General features: G+C 39.0%; 1 protein-coding gene and 4 non-coding genes across 5 annotated transcripts in view; 3 read left to right on the forward strand and 2 right to left on the reverse strand.

The window, feature by feature from the left end:
- The window catches only part of LOC105672143 (uncharacterized), a 354,839-nt gene that overhangs the window by 38,833 nt on the left and 289,971 nt on the right, over positions 1-26,035 (forward strand). Inside the window, exon 9 of the mRNA XM_067353333.1 lies at positions 17,867-17,940. The gene's annotated coding sequence lies outside the window, so the exon portion shown is untranslated. The remainder of the gene's footprint in view (positions 1-17,866; positions 17,941-26,035) is intronic.
- Positions 4,058-4,137, forward strand: TRNAL-UAG (transfer RNA leucine (anticodon UAG)). The gene has a single exon. It is a non-coding gene; the product is annotated as a tRNA-Leu (tRNA).
- TRNAQ-CUG (transfer RNA glutamine (anticodon CUG)) lies at positions 4,833-4,904 on the reverse strand. The gene has a single exon. It is a non-coding gene; the product is annotated as a tRNA-Gln (tRNA).
- On the forward strand, positions 5,212-5,283 carry TRNAA-UGC (transfer RNA alanine (anticodon UGC)). Its single transcript has one exon. It is a non-coding gene; the product is annotated as a tRNA-Ala (tRNA).
- On the reverse strand, positions 12,174-12,257 carry TRNAL-UAA (transfer RNA leucine (anticodon UAA)). Its single transcript has one exon. It is a non-coding gene; the product is annotated as a tRNA-Leu (tRNA).

A 26,035-nucleotide genomic window follows, 5' to 3' on the forward strand; every position in this document is an offset into this window, starting at 1 on the left:
GATGTAATTCGATTCGACCGACACAAATATTTGTGGCCGTATAACGCGCCACGCCGTTACGCGACCCGAGGCAATGGGTTGTGTTACCGGAACTGTGTAACACTGTATACGCGCGGAGTTAACTTCGCCGCGGCGCATCCGGAACCGCTGCAGGTCAGTTACGTGAAAACGCTCGACGCCACGTCATACATCGTGTTTCGGCATATAGGGTCGTGGCTTCGCCATAAGTACAGGCATTGTGCAGTTACGCAAGGTGGATTATGCCGGCGGACAGGGACGGATTAATCCATCACTCGTGCGCGAAACAATGGCGCCGTGTATCGATTATTTCATTTTGCAACGCGTAATCCCGCGTGGTAAAATAATAAAGTTACGAAATTAGCGTTAATAATGCTCCCTGAATTGAAACATCTCTATAATTTGCATTTAAAGATAATGAAATATACGAGGTAATTGTGATAAATATCCTAATTATGGGCGAATTGTAGACGCAATATACAGTAATTGCTAATAATAAAGTATTATTAATTGATTGAGATTTTAGTAATAATTTCCGAATATTATCCAGTTGAAATAACAAAGAGAAATTTTAAATTTATGTTGCTGTGTGCACTTAACTGCACTGCATTCAATTTAATTGAGAGCAAATATATTCTATAAACATTCTATAAACATTTACCCGAAATGATACGCATTTGATTCATTATTAACATTATTAATATTGCATCAGAATTATCTTGATCTAAATGTGATTGCAAACTGTGTTTATACATAATACAATTGACTCTGTATCGATAGCAGCGGCCCTGTTTCTGCGTGCCAGATCGGATGCACGCAATTGCGGCGCAGCTTGCCGGTCGTGGAGGGTTCGCATGCACTCGAGTGCATCCCGAATCGTAGGTCAGTTACGAGAAAATATTGACTGATCTCGCGTAATGGTATATCCGATATTAACAATAGAACCGTCCCTTGGATCTATTCGCTATCCGCGCTATCCGCCACGGGTGCGTGCGTGCGTACGTGCGTACGCGTGTTATTAACACGCGAGTGTACAGGCACGGCTATAACGGGGTAAACATAGGCGCGCGGATATTAAAGCGAGCGCATTTCCTGGCTCGCATCAATTGTCATTAAACGACATGATTATTGCGTATGTTGACGATTATTGCTGCGATAGACCATTACCGGAATATCCGAGCGAGTCGCGGCCTCATAATGATCGATAGCCGATATATATTCATCGGGTATTTCGTTAATGGCACATTGTGCCGGGTAGTGGCGCGTAGTCTCGCGAAAATTGCGACGTTTCGTTAACGAGCCGTTTCGAGGACCGCTGTTAGCAGAAGTGTCATTGTCTCCGTTTTGCGCGAAATATTGTGCGTACTAGATGTCACGGATAAATGAAGATGTACGATGAACAAAAATAATCTAGATTTTAATGTAGTGTCTCGTATTTCTAGACTTATACGCACCTGACTGAAAATGGGGATTTATTATAGTGTCACTTTTTAAAATCTGCTAAAAATGTAATTGTATTCATCAAATAATGTGTCACATTTTATAATCATACGAAATAATGTTTTAATAATTTTTTTAACCACTCTGTGATGTTTAATAATTTTTGCACAATAAAATAATCCATGGCCAATTTTTTTAAAGCGTGACATTTAGTATTTATATGAAAACTATCGCGTATGACAGAGTTATGTGTTGGCTTAAACCTCTTATTTTTACAATAAGATCGATACAATGGTTTCCACGCTGGCCCTATCGCGGAAAAGGGAAAGGAAAGTAGAAAATCGAAACAGCTACCTGTTGATTGTGTAATTGTAGCCATTTAACCAATTAACGGCGAATATCGGCGTTATACCGCTGCGCGCTTTACAAAGAGCGAAGACTTCACGTTAAGCGATAAAAGGTCGTCGTCTTTCGAGCGTCTCGTTTATAATGTCGCTGGCATATATTACGGCCGTTACGATATGTCGACGACCTGATGGCGAAGAAGAGTACCTGTTTAGCATCGCGTTTAGCAGAATCACGCCGCCACTTTGGCCCGATACTCGTGGCTGTCGTCGCGAATGATCGATTGTATCATCCGTCCGTGCGTAGTCGAAACGAGGATGATCTCGATGACTTGCACCCGTTGAATTACGTCTCGCGTGTTGCATATTATATGGAGAAAATCCCCCATAAGCGCGTACCGTCATATATCAGAGAGAGAAGGAGAGATTGGCATGGAAGGGGCGTACGCGCCATCGATCCTTACGAAATAAACTGCTGGAAGCCAATTGAGGATGATAAATCTCTTTTATTTTCGGCGAATCATGCAACTCGTGGGGAGGGTAATGGAGATTATTAGGAAATGCAGGTGCAGCGTACGGATATTATGAGCTTCATCGAATGGCCCTCATAAAACAATAATGGACCGTTTGAGTAATACGAATGATAAATACATCTCTCGTACACATAAAGTTATACTGACTTTTATTATCGGCAAAAATGGCAAATGGAGTAATTAATATAATATTAGAAAATGGATTCATTTTTTCTAACATTAGTAATCGGAAATTTTTCTTTTTGAAGAATTTTCAAATTCAGATATTTTAATTATTTTTTGTGTAACAACTCGGCGTAACATCAATCATTATAAAATTAAAAATTTTACATGATACTCTCTGTGTTATATAACTAAACACACTATTGAAATAGAAAGGAAAAAGATTCTATGTGTCGGTTATAAAGCATCAGTGCGCGGAATACCAAAGAGACGAATTTATCTTCTTCCATTTTCCGGCGGCGTCGTATCTCTCGCGACGGTAACGAGGGGAGATTCAGGACTTCCAGGACCGATTTCGGTTTATCACGCCGGCTTATCTGCTATACGAATATTCACGCAAATTTATCGATCTGTCTACAGTCGTTTCGACATAGCCAGCGCTTCGCTTCGTCTGTGAAGCGTCAGCTTTATGCCGCGTTCCCTCGAGACGCGATAAGGAAAAAAAATAAGAAGTCTCCAGCGGAGTCGCGTTATGAGCATGAATTTTTATATTGAGATCTTATCACTCGGCACTTGCCGCTATCGGGAAGAGAAAATAAAGGAGGAGATTCACGATCATAATGACGTTTGCTACTGCAACACGCGGTTGTGCGAGATGGCCAATTTATTCGTTTTTTTCGTCCCTTTCAATATCACTTTTCTTTGTAGAATGCTCGGTAATGTAATCTAATTTTAGTTAATGTATTTTGGATATAATTTAAAATGTTCTCCCCAACGTAGTAAAAGCCATATATTTTAATTTTTTCGTGTTAATATTTGTGTTTTTAGATACCTAAAGATTCAAATTTTCTGTATTACAATTATGAAATTTGAACTATTTTATTTCAGAAACTATTTATTCATTGAGTCGCGGTAAATATAGACACTTAATTGCTACTTGATTCACCATTATATCATATGTAAGGATATATATATAACCGAGCGATATCTTAACGCATATGTATATGCACGTGTGATTATATATACAATGCTGACTACGAGAATAGATGGCCAAGCACGACGTGAGAGATATGCATGTAATGCGTGACGTAACCAAGGCCAGTACGATAGCACGTGCTGGCAGAATACGAAACAATATGTTAAAAATACATGACTTATACTTTCATGATGTTTATATTAAAACGCGTTAGTTTTTTTATTTAATAGTATTATTATATAGTATTTTATTAATTGCAATAAAATTGTAAAAAAATAATTTTTTGTAAAAAGAAAAAATTTCAAATATAAAATGACTTATATAATTAATTATTTATTTTCGGGAACAATGATCTTGAATGGCAAAAGTAACATGAGTCTATTTGTCTATGTATTGACATATACATGCATTTATTGAGTAGTAATGATTTATTGTATATAGTCAAATGCAATACTCTTTTATATTTGAAATTATTTTTCTTGGTTTTGCATTTTTTTACAATTTTATTTCAATTAATATTAAAATAATACTATATATTATGGATGACCGATACTTAAACGGAGTTATTCAAAGCCTTTTCCGAAGGCAGCGTGGCCGAGCGGTCTAAGGCGCTGGTTTTAGGCACCAGTCCGTAAGGGCGTGGGTTCGAATCCCACCGCTGTCAAATATTTTTTTTGTTATTTTTATTTGTATCACCTAAACATAATTCAGTATCACTTAATATTGAACCTATTTATTTTGAATTTATTCTAATAATGTTACATTTACACTAGTATTAATATTAATTGACAATCGTGACAGAATCGCGATAGAAATATGCTGAAAGGAAGATAATTGCAAGAGAATTATCTTGTAACTAATAAATTACTCAAATGTAGATATTATCGATCTTCTATATTTGTAAGATAATGAGGCAACAATGAGGCGATCGCAAGGACAATATTGAAGCAATTTATACAGAGAGCTAACTCCACAGTAACATAATCACTATTTATAGCACAGTTAATGATTTACACACTTGCTAATTTATTGTGCAATATATAACTACGTTTATAATCTAAATAAAATTTATGTAATTTAGCTTTGTAATGTTAAACATAATTATTATTTTATGATGTGTTGGATTAAGTATAACATTGTAAAATAACCTAAAGGGCAAAGTAATCTTTTTGTTTGTCTTTTTTAAGATTACAGTATGTGTATGTGTATAATCTTACAGTATGTGTATAATGGCTAGCACTATGGTCTCTGAATCGATCCGAACTCTAACGTATATGTTTAAAACATATGTTAACTTATATATATATTTAGCAAAGTACTTATATTATACATTAAATCAAAAAGTAAAACCAAAAGTTAAGGTCCCACCGAGATTTGAACTCGGATCGCTGGATTCAGAGTCCAGAGTGCTAACCATTACACCATGGGACCTTCAAAAATCCTTGATGATAAGAAGATTAAACTGTCACGTTATCCTAGGTCATTTCACGGCACAATTGTGCTATATTTAACCCAGCATCTTGTAAGATAATGATAACATATAATCTCTCGTGTTCGAGGCGAATCTTTGCACATTAGTTCATTCGATGATATGTACACAAGTTATTCCTGCCATTTAACGTGTTTAGCTACGTAATTTTTCATTAAATACTTTTTTATCATATCAATTAACATCTAAATTGAGATGCTGTGTAATACAGATCGCTACTCTTGTGTTAGTCAGAAGTTCCTAAAAAACGGGGATGTAGCTCAGTGGTAGAGCGTTCGCTTTGCATGTGAAAGGCCCCGGGTTCGATCCCCGGCATCTCCAATCTTTTTGCTGTAATTACTTATGTATTACTATTTATTTTACTCTTGGAACGTATATATGATTAAAAATATATATTTTATTTTTTTACATCTTTTATATCAATTTTGTGACAGAAGATATTTTTTATAGTTGAGTTTTTTTTATTTATAGAGAGATATACATCCCCGTTTATATTATAATTTCTAATATATAAATTTATTCTGTACGTATACACAAATTTATTATTAATTAAGAAATTTTTCCTTATTAGAATGTTTGCTAAGATAGAATTAGCTCCGATTCAATTATGCTATTATTCGCAGTTTATACCGCAATCTTTTTAATCTCGGTCATCTTGGTATTGGATCGATTGTCACTTTATTGACTCGGTTTGCGCGACTAGCCACGCATGCTCGTCCGTCACATGGTGAAAAAATCGCGCGTATTTAGAATGTCAACTGACGGCCGTGGCCGTATGTAAAGCGCGACAGGGGAGACGATGGCATGCAAATGAAGCCGAGCAAAGAGATTGAATGGTAATAGTCTTCGATTCGTCATATGCAAAAGTTCCGTGTGTATCTGCGTGCGTAGAGCCGGGCCCCTTGTCGACGTGAGAGAAAGATGCTATCATTTGAATTGCCGTCGTCATCATACGGGTAGAGATACGTTATGCCTATCTCCATCGAATATACCCGGGAATAATCGTGCGAAATATACTGCGACAGGCTCTCCTTTTTTTTCCTCCCCGCGGGGTGAATGCAGCGCGCGCGGGCGCACGTGGGAATTAATCATCGTTGGAAAAACGACGCAATAAGGCAGAACGCGGCGCAGCTCGCTTGTTCACTCTCTAACGTAATCGCACGCCGATGAGTCGTACGAGAGGCAAGAAACGCTCGTGGATAACGGCCTTGATTGATCGCAAGCGTACGTGACAGTCCGTGTTCTATCGATGGCACGGTAGACATATAGCTTTGTTAGGTAAGCATCGCGCGACGTATTTCTTTCACTTTGTTTGAAACGTACTTATACTTATAGCAAGAAAACTTATCGTTAAAGAATCATAATTCTTCTCTTTGATTTATTTACTGCATTTGTACTTGTCTGATATAAAAGTATATGTGAAGTAAAGACTTTTTCAATAAAAATATTTAATGTAGTTTGACAGCAAGGTCTTATAACACTTTTGCTTACAAAACTCGAAAGTGAGATATTTGAAACTGATGCCGTATCTATTGTTATGAAAATCTGACAATTAGAGCAACGAAATCTCGAAGGGCGGGAATGTATAAATCGGATATGTATGCGCGATACTGGAGATTCGGCGAGAACCTAATAGAGTCGCCTTAAATCTGCGGTATTCGACGTATTTTTCCCGAAAGGGAGAATAAGAGAGTCCACCGGGATCCCCTGTCATTGAACCGTTATAATATCCTGTCCGGCAATCCCGAGTATCTATTTTGTCCCCGAGGAAGAGCGTAACTATGTGAAAACAACATAAAAAAAAATCTCGTCGCGCATAGATATCGAGTTTTGACCCCCACGGCTGGGGTCAGCAGTGGAGCGTGTGACCATTTTGTCACCCTCACCGAAAATTTTATTTACGAATATCCTTTTCGTCGAGCGCGCGCGAGAGAGCTCGCGCTGTCCAAATGTGTAACGCGACATAAAAGTGCCGACACCCCGCCAGTACCGTCGCGAATTCTTTCCGAGTTACAAGCAGCGAAACTTCCGGCTGAATTTAAATGTCCAATTGTCAGCGGCGCCGCGCTACGAGCCCTTCGATGGACGTTTTACGGGCAATCGACGACGAAGAAATAACTTGTTCCGCGACTTTTTCCGTCCAGCTATAGAATGCGTTATGACGTCATGGATGAATTTTGATTCCGCATAAGAACTCTCTTCAGATGTTATCGCGATCGCTCGAGCGATACATACTTACGGAATTATTTCACGAACGGAAGCATTCTTCTTATACATAGTATTGAATAAAACTACTTTCCCATAAAACACTTTTAAAAAGTTATAATTTATATTTTCAGAATATAAATTTACTATATTTATTTATTGATTTTTAAATATAAATTACAGATATATATATTTGAATCAAAATATTTTTAAAAAATTTTTATAAGAACGTATTCTTATGCGAGGAATATCAATTTGTGCTGAAATATTTTGCACTTCGCGGATCGAAGTTAGGCGGGGGTGAGAGTATTTAAAACAAAAAGCCGGTGGCGCGGGTGTTCGATGACACGAAGCGAGAAGTGACGGGGCGCAATGAATGAAAGTATCCGCAGAGCGAAAATCCATCAGATAGAGATCACGCCTGTCTCCACGCCGGGGACAATAATGCTGCCTGGCAGACGGTTTTTGTATTCCCGGCTTTCTTCATTTTTCCTTCGTTGGCTGCGCTTCCTAGAAACGACGCGGTCGTTGGTGGGGTGCTTTAAATATTTAGGCGGCTAATTTTCGCGAGGATTTTTAAGCCAGCGGAAAGGAAAGTGAGAATTGAAAAGGAACGCGGCGACGCGAAGAGGGCGAAGAGAGGGCGACTGAGCGAAATGTCCTCCAGACTGAAATAATAATGAGAGGCGCCAGCGCCTTTAATCACGATATTAAACATTTACGATCGCCACGATGGTGTCCTGCTACGCTAAGACTGCTTCGTCTTCCTTCCCGCGCGCGGCCCCGATCTGATCTTCCCCCTGGTACAAAGGGACTTTCACTGTATCCTCCAACGTCCCTTGTTTACGTCTACAATGTAGTCGCTGATAACCTTACACGATCATCTACCTCGCCTCGGGATATTCTGAACGCAACTAGTTTGGAATAAGCTTCAGCTTGTCATGAACAAGATGCAAACACACAGAAGTTGTTAAGCTTGTTAGGTAAATGCATCATATCGTACGATGAATACAAATTATTAGTGAAATTTGTAATGAGTTATATAATTCTCTGTCATTTAATTAGAGCTCCTAAAATAGATTACACTAATATATACGGATATTATTTAGAAGCGTTTGAAGCGTGACTTTATTTGTGCGGATAGGTTAGTTAAATATCTCGCCTGAGGGAAGACAAATCTACCGTGATATCAATGGATAGATCTGGTTTCGAGATTATTGCAATGGTCGAACGGGGGTGGAATATAACTTGCAATGGAATGGGCAATTCGGGCGAAAGGACCGTGGACACTGGCGAAAAAGTCCATTTTTCTTGGCCGACGTTGCTATCGCCAGATTATGTCCCGCGCAGCTATATTGATGACAGTGGCAAAGCCGCCGAACCAGCCAGCTCAATCTAGTCCACGGTTTGTTTTGCTTTCACACAATTTGTCATCCATTGTCTGAGCGCACGTACACCCGCCACTCCGGTTGCCTCCAATCGTTATTTATGGTTTCGAAGACGCTTGATTAATTTTTGTCCCGTCTCTTTAATGTCTGAAAATTGTTGGCTCGGTTTCAAAGCTTCGTAACAAAGCTTTTTACTAATTGATGCGAAACAATTTTCCGTGGACAACAATTTTACACGAGAGAACGAAATATCCAGCGAGCTTACAGTGAAATTACATTTTTAAGCCGCGATTTAAGGTGACGGTAATGCAGGGCGATAGTCCGGCCGAACAGAGAATAATTTAATATTCCTTATTCCGGTAATGCGATTTCACGGAACGCCGGGCACGCGACGCCCGAGCATTAGAAATACGATTTTCCTTTCGCAATCGTAAGGGATGATTCGAGCCGTCGAAAAGCATTTTTCTCGGGTCTAACTCTGAAATTTTTTATTTTCATGCTTCACTCTCCATAAATCGAATCATGACAGGGGAATCAAAAGTACATTACAATGCGAGATCAAAAGTGAAAAGAGAGAGAACGAGAATTCGTGATACATAACTTTATGATAATCTTAAATGGTGATTATATGAAATAAGATTTATGATAAAATAATATATTGTACTTTACAAATCTGAGATTAAGATTAAACACATCATTGACGGTATTATACTATATATAAGTTTATATAAATACAAAATTTGTTAATAATTTTTGTTTAGATTATTTATGATATTGAATTTACTAATTTTAGGTTTATAAAATTGCAATGATTATGCAGTCGCTAAAATGTTAAAAATTAAAAAAAAATACAATGTTTTTTTTCGACCGTCGGGTATGCACCCTGTTTTTTTCTCTGCTCTCTACCGTGATTTCGATACACGACCGCAGTATGGCCTGGGACAACGATCCTAAGCTGCAGGGGGCTCTCACATGCTCCATTGTGTACCCCACACGTAAGGGTTGCCTGAAATACGTTCACTCGATCTTTTCCTTTTTTTTTCTACTATGCGAGACGCCTCTCATACTGCACCCTCGAACGAAGTCGAGAAGTTCGCAGTAACGTGAGAATGACAACAGATGCGGCGGAATGAAATTACAAGGTGTCTCGACATTATGTCGGCGTGTTGTGCTTTTTTAGCGAAATTATTGTGACAGGCGTCTCAATGCACGATTCTCGCTCTTTCTCCTTCTCTCTTTTGCTCTCTTTCGTTTTAGGAGACTCCTCTTTGGCGTAGGGTGGACACTTTTACGGTGTCAAGTCTCGGTCTTTTGGGAAAAGGGTCCGCGTCGCTTGTCGTTTGGTTAATTCCATTTAATCGGCCGTTTTTTCTTTCCGATACGTCGATAAAACGGGCGTTCGAACTCAAGAAAAATCGTGAAAGCGTCAAATTTTATATTTCTAAAATAAGATGTTCGCATTTTTGAGATATTTACTTTTTGGCGTGCAAAATTTTCTTTTATTTAATAAGAAAATTTAATTTTTTATTCCTTATTTGGAGTTTAAAATTCCTACGGATTAACTTATTCTACACACATGTAACGTATTAATCTCATATATATTATGCACAATGTAGCCTGTAATATATGTTAACTGTTATACCAGCGTATGTAATTTAATCTGAAGTCTGAAATGATTATCAGTTTTGTTATAAGATTAGCGAGTTGAAGTTGGGGAATCGCATGAGAACGCGCCGATTTATTTCGCGTTATCTAATTGTCTGTGATTATTTATTAAGTTATTTATACTCAACGCAATTATCACTACCATCGATCTTGATCGAAGTCATTAAACTCTTATTTATCTTCTTGTGAAAATGTTTAAAAATAGCATCATATCTATTTGAGACACATTCATTGATAAATTATACATTTAGATGTAAAACGTAAAAGTGCTCAGAAATATTAGATGTAAAGAGCAGGGCTCATTGTCAGATAAAAGATTCAAATATTTTGTATGTGAAAATATAATAGTATAATTGAGAGAATAAGAGATTGAGAGCGAATAAATATTTAATATTTAATATTTAATTAATTTAATAATATTAAAAATTTTGTAACCATATAAATCGATTTTGCAGCCATATAAATCAATAGACACATTAAATGTTTTTAAATTGGATAAATATCTATTTTTCATATATTTCTTATAATATCAAGTTGTCATATTATTGAGATTCGAAGTGTCCGAATTGTTCAACGACTTGAAATTTCTGGGCACTACAAATAATAAATATATGATAAATTACTTAAAATTACTTTAAATTACTTCGCTTCCTAAGGCTTTCTCCTCTTAATCGCTGGCTATTCCTTTATTTACACAGTTACACGTAATATAATAAATATAATATAATAAATATATGAATCGTTAATTATTTGTAGAAAATATTTAGTAATATTTATCGCAATCGCAATATGAAATAAGTCATAATACGGAATGATTACCGTCTATTTCGCTTGTGTGCCGTCATGCGAGCGGTAGTAAAGTGATAATAACAAGCAGCAATGCGCATAAACTACAGTTTAGAGATCACAAAAAATATAAATAATCACCGACGTCACGAACTATCACCGAAATAGTTTAACGCGCGGCTCAATTTTCATTGTGTTTATGAACTACATCTTGATGCAGTTGTTTGCGCGCTATCACCTTGTTATTCTTCATACACGACACTCAAATACCACGGATGACAACGAAAATCGTGTTGCATTACGTTCCATTAACTTCTTTTATATTAGGCGATCGACAAATATTGTAAAATTATTTCTTACAAATAATTAATGACTGATATTTAATCCATTATTTTTAATGTATTTGCGCGAGTAAAGGAGCAGCCATGGATGGCTTATTAAGAGAAGAAGATCCGGGCAGATTGGGCATCGGTGGACAACTTGAGATAAATAATTTATTTATTATTTATTTATTTTTTGTAGTGCTCGCGGAAATTTTAAGTGATTGAAAAAGATTCTTAAAGTATAATATTTTGCATGTAAATAAAATAAAGCATTTCAAACTAGAAATTGATATTTTTACACGATGTTATTAAAAAAGAAAAACTAGACAAAATAAATATTTGTTAATTGACTGAAGATTGAAAATTTTTAACAAACATTTATTTCGTTCAGTTTTTCTTTTTTAACAAAAACACGAAAAATATTGGTTTCTTGTTGATATACAGCATTATTATAACAAATTTTATAAATCTTATGTTTAAATTATAATAATTTTTGAATTTTTGGACTTGAAGTTAATTTGAATGTATTTCTAGCTTGAAAGTTCGAACAATTTGACATTCGATTTTGAGATTAAAACTGTTCGAACTGCATCTAAATTTGCTACTAATAAAAAATACTTTCTAAAATTTTGCCCAAATAAAAATAGATATTTATATGCAATTATTTGTTATATAAACATTTTAGTTTTAGTCATATAATATGTAAATAGTTAAATAGATAAATAGAAGTTAGAAAGAATGCTTTGTTTTAAAAATAGTTTTTGAAAATAGAAGCTAGATAAGCAATTAATTTACTATTGTTTATTTTTTAATTTTAGGTAAACTTTACGAGCAAAAAAAGATTTGCTAAGTGTGGGGTTCGAACCCACGCTCCCAGATGGGAACCAGATCTTAAGTCTGGCGCCTTAGACCGCTCGGCCAACCTAGCTTTGTTGAATGGCCAAGCGAAATATCGGTAGATCATTGACTAATACATTAGTAATGCTTATAATATGATGCAATAATTATAATTTCTATTTTATAAGATTTATAAGATAAAACAAGGTAAAATTTTCTAATTAATTTTATTGAATCTTTTATTAAATCTTTAAATTATAAAGTAAACAATAGTACATTAATTGCTTGTGTAACTTCAATTTTCAAGAAAGATTTTTAAAAAGCAAAGCATTCTTATTGTTAATTAAATTTAACATCTTAATATTACCTCATTTTTCCTTGAACGTTGCATAGCATTAAATATTTTAGAAACACGATAATTAATGAAAACATTAATCAGTGATATGTTTAAATAATACTCTATAATAAATTAAACTTGCAAAATTAATTTTGTTACCGCAATTTTCTGCTCTTTGCGTGGTCTTCCTTTGTCAATTGCGTAATATCCCGATGAGTTTGACGGAATAGAAAATGCTATGCTGTATGGGTAAGTGCACACAAACTCTCTGTGCGAGCACACGCGAGTACATGGTAATTTGCTCGTGACCGCTAATGCGCCGTTCTGTCTTTGTGTCTCATGGAAAAAAATCACGGAAGTTGTAAAGCACGACGCGCTATTTGAATAATACCGTCATTATTCACTCTGCTTGTTCCACGGTGCGACTAACGATGAGTCGAGGGAGAATGGTACTTCTGAAATTTGATTGTAATCGGCTAATTCGTGATGACCGTATCGGCGTCTACGAGGAAAATTCTTGGCGCGTGTCAGATGACTTTTTTCTTAGAAACAAAATCATATACATCATATATATTTTCTGTATTGATTACGATTAAAAGTTAATTAATTTTTATTAATTTTTTGTACAAGTCTGTTAAATACACAGTTTGTATATTTTACAAGAGGAGTGGTTTAGCCCGTGAAGAATCAAATTTACATGTCATTGCAGTACACTCGTTACTGTCAGAGATGCGTTTCCTCGCCCTTTGTATTCGCAAGAGTCCAATGACCCGTTCATTAGTCAGTTTAACACTTAACACCGTGCACCGCGGATTTGCACGCGTATCATCCACGCTTCTCATCGTTCCTCGGCGACGCTAAAGTCCCCGTTTCGTGCGGCGCACCTGTGCGAGCGCGGTGGGGACGATAAGTCTCGGTATAACAGAGTCACGGCGTGCACATAGGCAGGCATTTGCAATAAAAGCGAATCGTACGTCGCGGAAACATCGTCCGCGACGTAATAAAAAAGGGAAACCCCGATAAAAGTAGCTGGAAGTATCGCGAGCCCGTTGTCGGCGCGGCCTCACGAGGCGTAGTTGATGTTGTTGATGTTGGAATCGCGTGTTGCCACGAATGTCGTACCAGTCTGCACCTATCCCGTTGTTAAAGCGTCCTTTCCCCTGCTTGCCCCTGCCGCCCTCACCGACCCCCTCGGGGCTGTGTCATTAGCGTAATCATTCTACGTCACTTGGACGATTCCTCGAGAGCGCCCGGACTCGAACCACTTCATATTTAAATCGTTCCAAGTTCGCTTCCACTTCCGATGCACGCTTTGGGGCTTTCTGATTGTACACCACGGGAAACCGTAATGTTCGTCGATAATGATTCGTCTAGAGAGCTGCAAGTTCGCGAAAACATTTCTTCTTAAACGATATTTTGATGTGTTTTAGAGTTGCAGAAGATGCAAAGCCTAAGAAATGTAATTGAAAAACAGACTTAATTGATATTTGTCAGGGTATTGCACATTACATATATTTATACGTTTTTTTTTTTTGCAATTTATCTCGCGTGGAATAGCCGTGGAATTGCGATATTTCAATATGCACATTTGTCATTGGAAGGGTTTACTTGTCAAAAGCACGTCCGCGTCGTTCAGGCTGTAGCAGAAAAATAATTAGACGAAACAGACATTTCTCGGCGGAGCACGTGTGTCTCAGAATGCAAGCCCCAGCTGTTAACTGCGCTTCGACATTCTCTATTTAGCCTGCCATATGCCAAACTTTATCTTTCTTTTGAAGACGCAGAGCCGCGAGTGACGAGAGCAATTTATCTCCAAATTAGTTAGCTATAAATAACCGTAGGAATTTCAATTATTTCCTATCACACACGATTCCGCGTGATATATTATTTCGCATTATTCGCGATTAAATAAATGTGAAAATGTTGACATTTAAAATACTTCTATCTATCTGTCTGTAGAGTGTTTGATAATTGCGTTAAAAATGGAATACGTATGTTTAACTGCAGCAGTGTATTTGTATGTGTTTCCGTAGATATGGAATATTATCGATCGGCTGCAAAAATGCATTCCATGTTGCGGTTGCATCGAGCGTGTCAGTAATTGATAGATAATATTAGCGAGAAATAATCACAAGAAACCACGAATGCGCGCTTGGAGAGTGAACGAAGGGCTTTGTACGGGCGTGAGTGGTTGAGCAATTTGTTTGTAGACGCTGATTGTGTCTATCGACGACTATGATTTGTGTAATCGTCTTCGACCCGGCGGGTTATCGCTCTCACGGAACAGTCTCCCGTTGTGTGATTTTTATTCACTCATAGTTTTCACCTTATCACTATACGTAAACATTATGTGATCACGCGTATCTTAGTACGAGCGCGATGCTCTTACGCAATCCTCCTTGACACGCTTTAAATTAGTCCCTATGCATCGAGATAGAGTGGCGTAAAATTTAAATTTCAATTTTTCCTTATCTAAATTTGATTCAAACGCAGTTCCAAGTAAGATGATGTTATTTATAGATTAGACGAGGAATGCAAATTAATCGCTGCCTGTTAATACACGCGTTAAAATATTTGTGAACAAGCGGAGAAATGAAATTTGACATTTTGCACGTCAGCATTCTTTTTATTATTTTTTTTTTCGCTTGTTCTCTTTTTTATTTATATGTAGATATGTGTTTGCTTGAAGCCGCGACATATATAGCAGAAAGGGCAGTGACATTTTTGCTTGTTAAAAGCTGGATATGGTATCGCTGAACCGGAAAGGTGGTGTAACAACGTCCTTTGACTTTGAGTACGTGCAGAGCAGCAAAAATTAGCTTTTGAAAATAATTCACGTGTGTTATCGGCTACTAAGGGTCGTTTCATGTCGCGGCTCGTCTTTTACGTCATGCCGCATGGGACTGCTTTTATGTCAATACTTCAAAGTGACATATGAGTACGTACGTAAAAGTACTGTACGTTGCAAAAGTTGAACGTGCAGTTGCGATTCGATATTGTCACTCCTGACTCAAGAATTACTTCTTCCACAGAGATTTCGCAGAAATTTATTAATATAATTTACAAAATATATATTTTCACCAATTTATCTAAATTCTTAATTTACACTGTAATTATTTCTAATTTTTTTTTTGAGATTTTAAATTTAAAAAAATGTAAATTTATAATTTTCAAAAAATATTAATATTTTATTTAATTCAATCGATTTAATTAATTCAATCGATTTAATTAATTCAATCAATTTTTATTGAATAAAATAATTTAATATAACCAGTAATATTATAATTTTTGGATAAGGTGAAACGAGTAGTAAGAACCGTATTACCGGCAGATTGACACGGCGACTAGGCGCAGGTGTGTGGGTTTTTCATGATAATGTACCGCGAAAGCACATGAAATGCGGCTTGATAATACCGAAGAGCGCATCGTGTCGCATCGCGATGGCGCATACGGCGTAGAGGACTATTGTCGATTGCATCCACGTTGGCTGAAGTACTAATCAGAAGCCGCTGTCTTTTAAGATTATTAAAATCATCAAAGCCTCAGATTCCTCAAAGGGCTAATTATCCTGCGGATTGTTTATGGGCGCTGCGCCTCCCTCGCCAGAGAGTAGACACGAATAAAGAATGAGCGCATCAATGCGGGGACGAGGCATGCCGTCGAGATATCGCGGGAAAAAGAGGCTTTTTGTTTGCGAAGCATTGTGAGAGTTAAGTTCTGAGTCGTTTGATTGGTAAATGATGCGTCTCTATAATAAACACTCAAATTAGCCATCGTTATTTCATCATTACTTTTGTTATTGTCTTTATTTATCTTAATATATTAATATTCGTAAAATATATTCGACTGATACGCGAAAAATTATCAAGATTTTAATATTTTAAGTAATTTATATGTTAAATGATTTCGCATTTTTACTTTTCTTTTGCGCGATATTGCAATATATCCTTTACGCGCAAATGGCGTCTATTCTGTTATTATTATCATGAATGTCGGAATTTTAGCTACATCAAAGCCGCGAGAATACCTCGGGGACCACCCGCGACAGTGCGGTTCTCTGGGAAATCTTTCTTATCCGGCATTATATCCGTCTTTCTCCGCTTCAGAACGCTAGGAAAAGAAACGATGTCGTCGGCGGCGGGGGAAGGGGGGGCATGACATATGTACTCGCGTACGAAACTTGTAAATGGACTGTCTCTCGTTGCGAAAGGGTCAATGACGAGCGGGCGGAAGGAGTCGAGGAGGAAGAGTGCGTAACGATATCTGTGCACTTACGCGTCTCTCATGCATACTTAGACAAAGTACCTGCTCGCAATCGCTTTAAGAGCGAGAGCATGCCAACTATGAAAGGTGTTAAGAGGCGTTGCGCGAGCGCTCTAGCCGCGATAAAGCCGCTCGTCGTCGTGCGTACGCGGCGCGGATTAACGGTGAAGAAGAAGAAAAAGAGGGAAAAAAAAAAGAAACTCGCGCGCGGCTCGACGACATCGTTCCTTGTACGCTTTTAGAGGAGCGAGCACGCGGTTATTATGGGCGCGGGCGCGAGATACGATCGGCGCGTGACGCATTAAGCGCTTACGCGTATCCGCGAAACGCGCGAAAAATCGTGAATGCTAAATGCACGCAATTTATGCTACTAGCGAAGGGTTTTAGCCGGCAGCGACGACAAGCGATCAGCTTCCGAGAAGTCGCATTCTCGCTTCGACAGCTCCGCGTCGTTTTGTTCCGCCGAAATCACTTCGGTAGAATGGCCAGGAATGCAGTTGATAAGATTGATTGTGAGAGAGAGAGAAAGAGAGAAAGAGAGAAAACAACGCATATTCATAAGTGCTTAAATGTCAGGGGCACTCAGCTACACGCGCTCACGCTTAATGACGAAGTCTTCGCAATGCGAACATATTTGAGACATATATTTTTTTTTTTGCGCCTTTGCGCGATCGCGGTCGTGGTAATCTGTTGCGACCGATGCAACGTCTTGTACGGTGCGCATCATTTATCTCCATATCTCTCGCTTCGTCATCCACTGTCGCGGTAAGTGAAGAATTGCAGCGCGAACAAGAACCCGATTATTACTGGTGTGAACAACCTGTAGTTTATTTCCAGCGAGCTTTATGTCATTGCGCGTAGCTGCGTTGCACGTAATCGGCGATGTGCGCTGAATTCAATTGAAGCTTTGTGCTGGTGCTGTTGAATAATGAAGAATCAAATTAATTGCGAAATATCGGAAATTTTTATTTATTGCGATGAATGTATTATTATAGGAATGCCAAGTAAATGAAATCAAGAACAAAGGGAGATTCAATTTCGATCGTAAAATGTATAGTGAGCCAATTATTCAAAGTTCGAATTTTTTATTTTTGTTGCAGATGATTTGGTGTTATTTTCAACATCATCGCGGCGTATCGGCGTACTTTATCAAGGTATCTATGGGATAGAAAGGGTATGTATAAAATTCTTTCTTTGTTTGATAAATGTGTAGAAGGTCTCTACGAATCGATTTTCTGTTTGCTGTTTTAATAGAAGTGGATACGTTATACGAGCGCAGTTAACGAGTCGTCGAATCGTTGTCTGCTCTGTAGATGTATTTTAGTGCCTGTAACGTCATAATAGCTAAAAGGAGAAATTACGAAATCATAGCATTAACATTCTCTCATACAGTTTTGTTCAAAAATATCACACATTCCGCTTTTTGAAATTCATCATAATATATGAATAATAATTAATATTGATTAATTTATAATTAGTTATCATAAGTAATTCTGTGCATATAATTTTTTTAATAAACTTTAGTTATATTTTTACATTTATACCATTTTAATTTCAACTTTTCTAATTTTGTATACCATTTATTAAATTTAAGTATCTCATTTATTGAACTCACTAAAATACATTTGCAGAATGATCACAATACAGAGATTTGATCGACAATCGTAAACTTTATATTATATTACATTTTTTGAAATAATTTGTCTTTTGGATTGACCTGTAATCGCATGATCGCGAAGAAAAGCCCGTTGTCGCAGCGCGTTGGAGAGAAGTCGCTCGAAATAGCGCTCGCGCAGCAGCATCAATGCGCCGCACTAAACGTTCCTAAATGAATCGTTAATCGTTAATGGCGCGGTATTACGCGTCCCTTACGACACGCTTATAAACCGGAAATTTGCCGGTCGCCAAATGTCCGACTATCCAAACCGTACGGTAGCCCGGGCTGGAAATCTTCCGGACAATAAAGTTGGACCCGCTTTATTGCCAAAAGAGAGACCCATTTCGATTGACCGGCCAGTCCGGGGCCCGCTGGTTTCTAGCTTGCCGTTAAGCGCGTGCGTTAAACGTGTACCTTTTTTCTTTCTTTTATTTTATTCCTGTCGACTTTCTTTTCCTCTTTCCCTCTCGCCGTTTCTCTTTGTCTTCGCGCAGGATCGCGTCGAGAGGCTGTAAACGGCCGCCCATCTCCGATACGGAATGCCGGATACGAACGAAATAGTCCAGATTCCTGGCTTTATTAAGCCCTCGGTTTACGTGAGACATTTCGAGCGTTCGGGGCGGTGTGCGCTATCGGAAACAAAAGCCCGACGGGGACGAGAGTTTGACTTCGTTTTGATGAGCCGCGTAAAAGGGCGAAGGTGATCGGCTGCTGTAAAAAGCGTTACGGGCGCGGAACGGACTGTCGTTTAATCATAGTATTTCGTTTAACGAGATACGGTCGTCCAGAACATTTCCAATCAACTCTTCTTCTCTTCTGTCAAGCATGATTAATACCTTTTGAATTGCAGAAAATTAAGCGAAGCTATTTGTTAACAATTTAATAGGTAATAATTAATTTATATTGTAAAATTAAACGCGGATTTTATTGTAAAATTATAAATAATTAAAATGCTCGTATATATTTGCTTGTTTATCGATCAAATTTCAGTTTGAATGTCTTTAAATAAAGATTGTTTAAAAATAGAGATTTGTCTTGTTCTGGATGAAAAAATCGGCTTTTTTTCGTCTTTTCACGGCGATCGATACTGCGCTTTCACTTCGCAGCCGATTGTCATTCGCGCGATTGAATATGGCGGGTACTTGGACGAAAAAGTTTACGAGGTTCATGAGAAACGTTTAGGCGAACGAACGGGTCGCTGGTACGGCAATCGTGAGAACTCGACACACGTTTTGTCCTTCCACTTTTATGATTTTATTGGGCCCTTCAGTTCGCTCCGACTAATTCTAATACACTTTTTTGCTATTCGACCTTTCGGTGTGCACGCCGTTCATCTGCGCTCGCAGCGAGTGCGCGTATGTGCGTTCCAGCGCGGCTGCTCACGCCCCGAATAATCGTAAAAGTTGATAATTAAATTTAATCGCGCCCCTTTAACGGTCTCGCGCCGCTGCCCATTGTGCATCTCCCTGGTCCTACTTTAATGGCACGATTACTCGAAGCTTTAAAACATATGCTTTATACACCTCGCCTCGGAATGATGATACGACATTATGATCCCGACACGTCATTAATTTCGTCAGCGCTTACGGCTGCCACTGTGCGGCATATCAGATTCTTGCACGTATCCTCTAAATCGAAACGGTGAGGACCCGTTCGCGATAAAATGTCCCCTGTCTCTGGCACTTCCTGCCAACGAGTCCCTTTTTTCGGCGACAGTTTGTTGCACGTTCGATGCGACGGTTAAACTCGAATTAATCCCCGTGGAACCACGTTTTGACGTTAGGCGTTTTAAGAACTGGAGAGCCTAATGCAATGCACAAGTGAGAATTAAGTCCATGAGTTATCTAATCTATTTTAAATATGAAAAACGTATATCTAAAATATGCCTTGTAAAATATGTATGGATGTACTTTGCGCTCACTCCGGCTTTTAAGGCAAATCACTTGGTTCTACATTTGCGCAACATGTTGTTAATATCGGCAAGAAGCTTGAAAGAGCAGAAATTTTAATGAACCGCTTTAAATGGAACGATAGGTTAATGTATGTATAATGCACAGTTTCAGTCTTTATCTACACATTTAGAGGTAAAAGCGGATAGTAAACAAATGGTTTTACCGAGTCGCTTGATGCTAGAGAGGTGTGCGGCATACTTCCTGTCGCGATATATGGAATCATCAGAATACTTTTTCCTTTCTTCGTCACCCGCAGTTATCTGCGAGTACGAGTAAAATGTACATCTCGTCATTTGCTCGCGCATGCACGCTTGCAAATTGCGCGCTATCGTGCCGCAAAATGGTCATTAATTGGCTCGCGAGCCGATCTCCGTGAAATGCGCGTCTTAATTTCACCTAATTGGTTACATCCGGTTAATAGCTTTCATCACTCGAATCGTAATCCACCGGAGAAACGGGAGACACTCCATTTGCTACTATCTGCTGATTTATAATAATCGCATTTATAATAATCTCGCTAGGAACATATGTCATTCAGTATTTTACAGAGCTCGAAATGGTATCAATACTTTGTCACGTCCGGTCATCAAACGTTGCGTAGCTTGAAAGCGCTCTTATCGTTAGCTTTAAAGCATCGACCTTAAATTCCGGCTGTGCCATTCCTCGGTAATCACGTCTCACTGAATGCGCGGCTAGTGCGTAATTTTGTGGAAGATATCGGAGTGCATCGGCGCAATGGAAATGCGATGGAAATGTGCGCGTATCGCGCGGTGATACTTGGATCTTTTTTTTTTTTTTTTTTTTTGTAGAAGAGCGCTGCGTAGGCGGTCGCCAATTAAAACGCCGCACTCTCGGCGGACAAGTCGCGCGTGGAATACATCGTGCATACGTGATTCCGCGCTTCATTGACATCGCGGGTTTTTTTGATGTCGATTGCGCGTTACGAACACACGTATATACGTCAGCATCTACTGGGTGTTGGAAAAACAAATTCTGAAATTTAAGAGAGTATATTAATCGTCAATAATAAATTACAAACTTTGGATTAATTTATTAGATAACGTAAAATGCGAGACAATAAATAATATCGATATTTTTCGAGATAAGATAATGATTAATTATGCTTCAAAAAACATTAGTAATAAAGTTAGTAATAAAGTTACAATAGGCTTATTTTATCTTGTTTAACGTTAATATAAATTTATGTAAAACAGCTTATATCACTGCTATAAGATAAATCTGTCCAACAGCAATTGTCTGCTGACATATATCAACGAAAGCTCTTGTGATTCATTCCAATCCGATTACTGCTCTCCTAAATTTGCGAACTCTTTTCTTAACACCCTGTATAGACATCGTGGGTGGTTGCAAGAGAACCGGCACAATGGGGCGGAAAACAAGAGCCGTCGTGCACATCAAAGTTCCGGAAGTTATGGAGTGAGGCTGCCGGTGCATCCGGCGCAGACTGATAATCATCTGTACGAAATACTTTGTAATCGTTAATTACGGCGCAGCCACGGACTTTCGAGGACGGGATCAGGCGCTACCGAGGGAGACAGGAAAGCGGGGGAGCGCTTTTGCGTTCTGCTATCACAAAGTAGAATAGAAATACGCGCGCGCGCGAGCGCTTTGGATCGCGGCAGAATTCTCCGCTCGTTCCGGCCCATTACAGCCGGGCAAACCCTTATCCACCACTTTAGTTTTTCATTTCGACGGTTATCGCAGAGTATTTCTCATAAGCCGACTGCAGTCACTCGAATATGTGTGTAGTGTCTTAAAAAAATTACGGACATACCTAAAATCTTTCTCGTTGCCTTCATTAAACAATTGTAGCAATCTTGCTTTATATGATGGTAAGATATTAATTTAATATTAATTGATACTCTTTCCTTAACCAACAGTAGTTGACAATAATTTATCTCAATTTTACTTTCTTTTATATGAATTATTTAGACAATTTTTTATCGTCACCGTTTATTTTTGAACGCAAGATAATGCGAAAGAATGAGACGTGACTAAAGATATTCGAGGACTGTTCAGTGCAAGAAGAGTCGCGCGTAACGGCTCGATAATCTCCGACAATTGAGCGGAAGCAATGATCTCTCGGGAGGAGAGCCGAGGTGATTCTGCAGGCAACGACCGAGTTCCTCGGCAATATTCAAATCGTCGGATCTGTCAGGCCCTGACAGACTTCGGGTAGATCGTATTTCGTAGGCAGCCTCAAATGAGGCGACGAAAGATTCCGCGAAAATTTCTCCCGCGCCCTCATCGTGAAAAGTTCTTTCTTCCTTCCTTCTCGAAGGGGCGGAACATTTGGGTAAATGAAGCGCGCTGAAAACGAATCGCCTGCCGGAGAGAAGAGAGATCCGCTGCTGAATATTCGAACGCTCGGGCGAATTCTAAGCACTCAATCCCGTTGCGAATGTTTTCCGTTCTGTTATATAGTTTTTCGGTCTCGTAATTTTGATAAACATTTCTGTCTGAAGAAACGTGTCGGACTGCGCGTCAACATGTGGTAATTTTACAAAAAACTACGCACATGCAATGCTCTTCTTTTGCGCGCGCGTTACCGTGTCACGGGAAGTTGCACGTGGAATTGAAACTGCGCGAGGAAATCTCGCGAGCGACTCGCGCGATAGCGAAAAAACGAACACTTCTAATCGCTCTCGCGTTTATACGCGCTGCGGTCGATTTTCTTATTCGAATTCCTCCTTAGTTATTACTCACTGCCGTTGATAATTATTGCGGACTGATAGCTCGTTCTTCTCTTTTTCTTTCTCTTCGCTGGCGTATTATGAAAACGGTGCCCGCGTAGCTTCCGAGTTTCGCGCGCGGTAATCGCGATTGCTTCTCGGAAGATTTCGCCCTGTGGCCAGGGCGTGTCGGCCGCGGTCGTCTTCTTCTCGTTTCTTCTCTTTGTTTCGTATCGTCCATTAACCGCGTGCACGCGCGTGAGCGAAACAGACAGAGGCTCGTGCCGTGCAAGCCGCACCAGGAAATCAAGTCGAGTTATCATTACCATCTCGGCAAATTACCGTGGCGGAAAGTGCGTACAACCCCGGCGCTAATAAGAGCACTACAAAAGGGACGACGGGCGGGCGGGGAGATGGACCGAAGGAGGCGGGTTAAGGCCGGGAGAAACGTTATAAAATCTATGCGACCGCAAAAACCGCAGCGTTGCGGCGCTCTAGGTTCAAGTAGCAAGTTCAGTGGCCTTGATAGGTGCAGCACCATCAGTCGCGGCGTTTGCTCGCGCTCGGTGCCGCGGAAGTTGCATAGTCACAAACGCTCGAAAAAAAGTTGCATCGATCTAGTCGAATTATTTCCTGAAACCTTTATGTCGTCTTTTTTGCATCACTTTTAGTATCTCCTTAGACGGAATATAAACTGCTGATTGTAGTACTTGGTGTTCATTCCGTTTGATCTTTTTGTTTGTCACGTAGGATAAATATTAAGGAATTTTTATTGTATTGTGAAAAAACACAGCACGCGATTATTGGTCTTATCGGGAGATATGTTGCGCGTAAAATACAAACGCAGAGAATAATTATGTACGCCGGCTTGCGGGCGAATGAACATGTCGGCGCGTACAGGTGTGTCTAGTAGGTCTATTCGTTAAGAAAATGGAAAGTGTACATGCGCGTCGCGAACTGTTAAATGACAATATTGATTGCCCACGTATAAGAGTTTTTGCGCGATACGATCGGCAATCGGCGCGGGGAGATCGATAGATTTGATCGTGATTGCGCTCGGCACGGTCGCGCACGAGTGCCGTTGATTGCGTTTTAAAGCGTGTATCTAGCGCGAGAAAAACGATCTGATGCACTATGATTGCCGTCCCTCTTTCTCTCTTTCCCTCTCTTTCCCACTCGCTCGTAACGGAGAATACCCCCCGCGGCTATAGGTCGCTGGGAGATTTATTACAGCGTATCTATGAATTTTGCTCCGAAACGCTGGGTTCTTAACATTTTTTTTCTGACCGCATTAATTATTTAGCATTTTTTCGACAAAAATCCAATACTTCTCAAACTAATAACAGATTATATATGCTAAGCTTTTACTGTCTCGTAATTGCAGCACGTAATCGAACAAGTAAAATTAATGAACATTATTCAAAATTTATGGAAGTTAATAAAATAATATATTAACTTAAGGATATTCTTTTAAGAAATATATTTGTGTCAAATTAGAATTCTTATTTTCGCGATTACCGTCGCAATATCACGCTAACTGAATTTCAAGCCCCGAAATCAATGAGTCATTTCTTGTTCCCGATCGAGAGGCGACTCGTACGTTTAGATACAAACAGACAGGGGCCAAGCACGACGCGTCTAATGCACGTTAACGGGCGTCAGGTGGACCGGGATGAACCATCAACCGGACGCACCCTTCGCTTGCATCTACGACCGATACACATCAGTCGACCTGCACGCTGTATGGCTTGACCATGCTACCACCATAGTATTACCGGTACGATACCAAGTTACGCGTCTGTGAATTAGGATTAGCTTGCTTTGGGTTATTACGTCATAACAGCATGGCCACCTGGAGGCAATTGCCCGGGTGCATGACGACGAAACCTGTCGTCCTATTTATTGGCCGTCTGCGTCGTATAGCCCGCCAGACGGAATTAGATCGGATATCCGCGTGATCCGACTAGCGCCGTCCGTCGGCTCTCTCGGAGCGTTACGTATTTCGGCCGGTTCATAGGAATGCCGGAATACTAAACAACGTCCCGTCGTGTCCTATTTGATTCCACTTCTATTTGATCACCCGACGTGGATGCATCGGCTGCCGTGGCCAGAGTTACGCCCGATATTGCTAGGACGTAATCGCGCGTTGCGTAACGTCGAAGGATTTCAATCTCGCGCAATCGTTTTCTCTTTGCGGATATTTACGGAAACCAACCGCGGCTGTAGTTTATCGGAACGAATAAAAGTAAAATGTTAATTTAATGGGAATTGAATTGTAGATTTTTTAATTACAAATAATAGATAACATAAATTATATCTGTTGATGAAATCAATAATTATTGATTTATATTTTGCAACAATTTATATTTTACAGAATTATAATGTTCTCTTCTTCCAAGTTTAAACAAATTGTATTCCACGATTTTGAAAATTAGTTTAAACTTGAAAGAAAAGAACATTATAATTCTGTAAAATATAAATTGTTGCAAAATATAAAATATAATTGTATTCCACGATTTTGAAAATTAGTTTAAATTATTCTTATTGCACGCGATCCATTATACGGATAAATGAATTTGTCAACAAGTTGGCGCATGCATGAAGTCTTTTTATTTTGCACACGAGTGCACAATTGCATTGTGTGCGACCGCGTGTTGTGTATCTTTATCGCGTTATCGAAGCTTTTAACACGTTGACAGAGTAATAAGCATTTAAAAGGATTATTCTGTTCCACGCGATGCACTGAAAAATACTAAAAATATGAAATCGAAGTACCCTAACTTTGCACAATACTAGTGGCTATCGATGTGTAGTTCGTTACGTTTGCGTAAACATACGATAAGAATATCTCTTTAAATGAACGGAATAATAAATTGCACTTCTAGCGAATTACCACATCACGCGCGTGACACGTTAGAAAAATTGCATTTGTTTAGGCAACAGTATTGTAACATATGCGAACGCTTA

The sequence above is a fragment of the Linepithema humile genome, chromosome 4, assembly GCF_040581485.1.
Source record: "Linepithema humile isolate Giens D197 chromosome 4, Lhum_UNIL_v1.0, whole genome shotgun sequence".
NCBI lineage: Eukaryota > Metazoa > Arthropoda > Insecta > Hymenoptera > Formicidae > Linepithema > Linepithema humile.